We start from the raw sequence: 6,305 nt of genomic DNA, 5'->3' as shown, positions 1-6,305 counted from the left end.
ATGTGGTCTCATTTAATGAAATGATTGCAAGATATGCATAAAACCAGTCATGGTATTCAACAAAGCATAGAGGATAGTGGAATTTTGTCAACCACGATGTTGCAGCTACTTTGGTAGACTTGTATGTAGAACGTGGAGCATAATCACAACAAGTGAATTGTTTGACATAATCCTTCACAGAAACGTCGCCTTATGGAATGTAGTTGGAACAAATGAATGCATAGAATTGCCTCAGAGAAATATGGGAAAACAAAATAACTTGTGAATTGTTCAATAGATTGTATGATTAATGTGGAACAAGGAAGAAGTAACAAAACAAGTGAAATGTTTCACAAAATGCATTAAAGAGATGTCTTCTCCTAGAAGGCAATGATTGCAAGGGAGGCATGAAATGCATCTATAGAAAGATGTTAGAAGCTTTTAAGCTAATGCAATCAGTAGGTGTATAGGGCAGAATATGGAAACATAGACAATACACATCGTGGAAGCACAGGCAATGCACATGAACTGGTTGACAAAATGCATCAATTAGACGTCATCTCATAGAACACAGTGTTAGATCACATCTATAGGTACAAAAACTATTTTACAGAAGTCTCAATGATATGTCATCTTGTTAAATGATAGTTAGGAACATCCTTCAAAGCATATATCAATTGATCCTTGTGCCAGTTGAGCCTATCACATATCTAATATGGCCCCTCCTTCCCACACCCCCAATTGAATGTTATCGGAGCATCAAGACAGTTGTTACTTCCAAGCATCAGATAGAAATGAAGGATCCTCTGGTATTGAGGGTGGCTAACTACCTCCTTGATCTCTACCAGAACGTTGAACCTAGGCGGCTAACGTCGAACCTACCTTCTTTCTGATATCTGGTCTCCTTCTTTCCTTCTGGGATAAAGTGAGTTAAGCCTAAGGTAATTGACCTTGAGCAAGGAAGTCAACTCCACGATCTCAAGCAAGGTAGTTAACTCCACCCATACTGAATTAATAGCTACCGATGGGCCCAACTATTTGTTTTCACCCATCTCCAGCAAGGACGACAAATATTAGAGTTCCAATTGTTGTAGTCAATAGGAATGGAAAACAATGAAGCGTAGAAAATTGTTTGACAATCCGCCTCAAATAAATGATAGCACATGAAATGGAATGATCAACTTGCATGAAAAATGTGAATGCGTAGACAATGACACATGAATCATATTGAATGTTGTTTGAAGCTCTCAAACAAGGCAAAGAGTTAAAGTGCAAGCAAAATATCAATCAATCAACAAAATATCTTTCTTTTTTGACAGAATGGCTTGAGACGATGTCCTTTGATGGAATGTAATGATTGCAAGATATGCAAGAAATACATTTGTCAAAAACCCTTTATATTGAGCTTTGCTTGCAAATACGTGCTCACATATATGCAACATTCATTTTCTAAATAAGGTAGATCATATACACAAACACAGGAGTTCGTATTACAAATGAATACAATAAGGATATGCATTAAATGGATTGCGCAAGGAAGATCTTAAATTCGAAGCACTTAGGGATACATTCTAACATTGTAAGTTTTCTTGTACATGTGTATGCAGTCATGAAGGTTTAATGAATGAGAGTCACACATACTTCAATACATCATTTCTACTTACTTTATGATGTATGTGGTTGACTATTATGCATCTATGGTTAACCCTCTCGATGATGCTAGCTATGTTCAAGATACTTTGAACTTCATCATCAAATTATCATGTAAACCTATGATGGTTGTGTGAATGTGTTTACTTGATGCTGGTATATCACATAACAATATAAGGTTAAGAGTATATGTAGCAACTCTCCTCCTCGAGTTCATTCTACAAATGATGTGGCTTATGTTCATCTCTTGAACATTTGTGCAGAATCAAGTATAAGAGTCAAGGTTCAAGTTGTGAGGAAATTGGTGAATGAAGAAGATGAAGCTGGATAAGCACCTCGTTGCAATCTTAACTTGAAAGTTTTATCAAAAATTTTATGTTTCAAGATGTTCTTATGCAAATGTGACTTTTGTCACTCATTGTAACCAAAGGTTAGAAAGTTGACTTCTTTTTCGCATAAATGTGTAAGTTATTAACTCATTATAATTTATGCAGAAAAGAGTTAGTTATTAACCCAGGATTGAAGTCAATTATAAGGGAGTTATCCTACAAAGCCTATAAATAGAAGGCTATTTGTAATGTAAAAGGGGGGGCCTTTGAAGATAGAGGGGAAACTCTGCAAAAATTGTTAGAAGTCTTGTAATGAATCTTGATTTTACACTATGTACAAAGAGGTTTCTGAGATTGTATAATCTCACAAAGACAATAAAGAATTATTTCAAGTTTGTGTGTTCTTGATGTTCTTAGAAGTTGTCATTAATGATTTTTCATATGTTAAATTAGTAATTCCTTTTTGTGCTCACTTGAATTATCAATAATATATGCAATTGTTGTAATGAAACACAATCACTTCCTAGTATCTTGAGTTAGATGTATCAAGATAACTTCTCTTTTCGTATGTCAAGATTTGTTATCTTTATTTCTTCATCATTGCATATCAACACTTATTTTTTGCTCAAACCCCCTTTGTAATCATTATTAGTTGTGGAATCTTAGTTGGTTTTCGTATGTCTATGATTGGGGTTCCCATTAGTCACATTTCTCTAGTTTTATGTTTTCTCCTTTCTATACTTTCAGGTTAAAAGTACACAAAAATCCTAAATACCCCATCATACGAGGGAGCTGCCCCTCTCAAACGCAGAGGAAGATTGTGGTTTTACACCAATCTCTCCAACTATTGGAATGTTTGTCACTTCTCATCGAGCAAACAAGGTCAATTTCAGATAAACGACCGCGGTGACTAATCTATTTATCAACAAAACCAAACAACCTACCAGGACTAGAAAAGTGTCAATAAAGAAACCAAAATAACTAGTGTTTACATCATTGACAAAACATCAATGAAACACATAATCAATTCCTCCAAATGGCCAACAATTTGCCCCTTTGGCATTGATGGCAACACTAGATGTGAAAAACATCCAAATGCCAAGAAATACCAAACAAATCTCCCACAAGAGAATATAGAAATGAAGTTATAAAATATACTCTCCCTAATGTATACATCCCTTAAGTTTTTCACATGAATATCTATCCCCCTTTGACATCAATGCTAGAAATCTGACAAAAATATCAAAGCAAAAATCAAAAACCACTAAATCACAAGGCTAACTACTCCCCCTGAGCAGTAGCATCCCCACATCAGTCCAGAATGAATCATATCTCTGATAATACATACCAGACTGATGCCAAAAAGAATCAATCAGTTCTCTGTCAGAGGAGCAGAAACCCCTAATTTGTCTCTCAGGTACTCAAATGATTCTTTAGGCAAAGGTTTAGTGAAGATATCTACAATCTGTTCTTTAGTGTTCACATAAACTAGTCTAACCTCATTTTCTTCCACCTTCTCCTTTAAAAAGTTATACTTGATAGATATATGCTTTGTCTTAGAGTGAAATATCAGATTCTTTAATATGTCTATAGCAGCAGAGTTATCACAATGAATAACTACTAGTCAAATGCAATGCACTTTAATGTCCTTCAACATTTGCTTCATCCATAGAACTTGTATATAGTTAGTAGCAATAGCAACATACTCAGCTTTAGCAATAGATAAAGAAATTTATGATTGTTTCTTGTTGATCCATGAAACCAACTTCTTTTAAAGAAAGAAAGCTCCACCGGAAGTTCTTTTCTGGTCATCAACATCACCTGCCCAATCTGCATCTGTATGTGCACATAAAATAAAGTCATCATCCTTAGGATACCACAAACCATATTCAGATGTACCTTGTAAGTATCTAAAAATTATTTTCTCATGATTCTCACTAGGATCACTTTGATATCTTGATTCAATAGAAACAACAATCATTATGTCAGGTCTAGTCTGAGTCAAATATAGTAGACCTCTAATCATAGACTTGTATCTTGTAGGATTTACCAGTACAGATACATCTTTCCTTGTCAATTTCTCACTGGTAATCATAGGAGTACTTACCGGTTTAGAGACTTTCATATCAAATTTCTTCAACAATTCCCTAGCATACTTATTTTGATAGATGAAAATACCTTTATCAGTCTAAGTAATCTGCAAACCTAAGAAAAATTTCATTTCCTCAATCATAGACATTTCAAATTCTTTTTCCATATTTTTAGAAAATCCCATGCACAACTTATCTTCACCTCCAAAAATGATGTCATCAACAAAGACCTCAATAATCAGTATATCATCATTAGTGACTTTATAATATAGATTACACTCAGCATTATGTTTAGTGAAACCAAGCTTCAAAATATATTTATCTACCCTTGCATACCAATCTCTAGGTGCTTGTTTCAATCCATATAAAGTTTTCCTTAACCTACAAATCATGTTTTTATCATCTAAAAGTGAAAAACCATCAGGTTGCTCAATATAAACTTCCTCATCAATATCTCCATTCAAAAAGGCACACTTAACATCTATCTCATAGACCTTGTAGTTTTTATGTGCAGCATAGCCAAGAAATAATCTTATAGCTTCAATCCTAGCTACTGGTGCAAAAGTTTCACCATAATAAATTCCTTCCTTTTGAGAATATACTTTACAAACCAATATAGCTTTATTCCTTACAACATATCCATCTTCATTAAATTTATTCCTAAAAACCCATTTAGTTCCAATAACATTCTTATTTTTATTTAGACCAGGGAACTAAAGTCCATGTGTTATTCTTCTCTTTTTGTTCTAATTCTTCTTCCATAGCTTTCATCCAACATTCATCTTTACATGATTCAATTATTGATACCAGTTCAACTTGAGAAATTAAACATACCTCATTAGCTGTCAATCTCCTTCTAGTTATCACTCCATTGTTCTTATCCCCAATGATCTGATCTTCTAAATAATTCAGCCTCACATACCTAGGAGTCTTCTGATTCTCTGTTCCTCTTTCATGTTCTTCAGTTACTGTTGAATTTTCTGATACTACCAGAGTAACTAGTTCAACATTTTGTTCTGGTAAAGGTGTTACCAATTTAGTTATGATCATTTCCACTGTCGGTTCTTGATCATAAACTCTGATTTGACTTCTATTTAGCTCATCCACCTTGACATTAGTTCTCTCCACTGAAATATCTTGTTATAACATCTATATGCTTTTCTTTTATTAGAATAAACAAGAAATATTCCTTCATCACATCTAGGATCAAATTTTCCAATGATATCATCTCTCCTGATATAACATTTACTACCAATGTTTCTGAAATACTTAACTATAGGTGTATTGCCAAACCATAATTCATAAGGTATCTTATCGGTTTCTCCTTTGATATGTACTCTGTTGAATGTATAGACTGTTGTGCTCACTACTTCTCTCCAATAGATATGAAGTAAATTAACTTCCATCATCATTATTCTAGTAGCATCCAAGATACTTATATTCTTCCTTTCCACAACTCCATTTTGTTGAGGTGTCCGGGGAGCAGAAAATTGTCTCCTTATACCATACTTCTCACAAAAGTTATTAAACTCACCAGATTTGAATTCTCCACCATGATCTGACCTTAAACATTACTCTTCAATAATGTATCAGCCTCAACTTTATCTTTAAACATTTTAAACTTTTCAAAAGCCTCAGATTTCTCCAATAGAAAAGTAACACACATCATTCTAGAATAATCATCAATGATTAGCATAAAATATCTATCACCTTGAAAACTTTTAACTCTACCGGGGCCACATAAATCAGTATGAATAAGATCAAGAACATTTTAAATTTGTCTTGTATTCTCTTAAAAGAGGTTTTGACCGGTTTTCCTATTTCACATTCCCTATATACCGGACTATAGGGCATCACAATCATAGGTATATCTCTAACTGCCTTAGTTGAACTGATCTTCACAATGCAATCAAAATTCACATGACATGGCCTTTTATGCCATAGCCAACTCTCATCAATTTGTGCAATCAAACATGTCTTCTCATTGGAATTCAAATAAAATATATTACCTTTTGTCTGAGTACCGATTGCAATCTCCAATCCAGATCTGTTAATGATTTTGCACTTTCCATCCTTGAATTTGCTAGACAGATAAAATAACCGGAAGACAACTGAGAGGGGGGGTGAATCAGTTGTCACAAATTACTAGAACATATATTAATTAAAACTTTAAAATAGAATCCCAAAACATTAATACTAGAATACTTAATCCAAATACCGGAATAGCAATTAAACCAATTAAGCATAAAAAAAATCA

The sequence above is a fragment of the Cryptomeria japonica genome, chromosome 7 (assembly GCF_030272615.1).
Source record: "Cryptomeria japonica chromosome 7, Sugi_1.0, whole genome shotgun sequence".
NCBI lineage: Eukaryota > Viridiplantae > Streptophyta > Pinopsida > Cupressales > Cupressaceae > Cryptomeria > Cryptomeria japonica.
The sequence above is the reverse complement of the archived record's forward strand: the minus strand, read 5'-3'. Positions refer to the sequence as shown.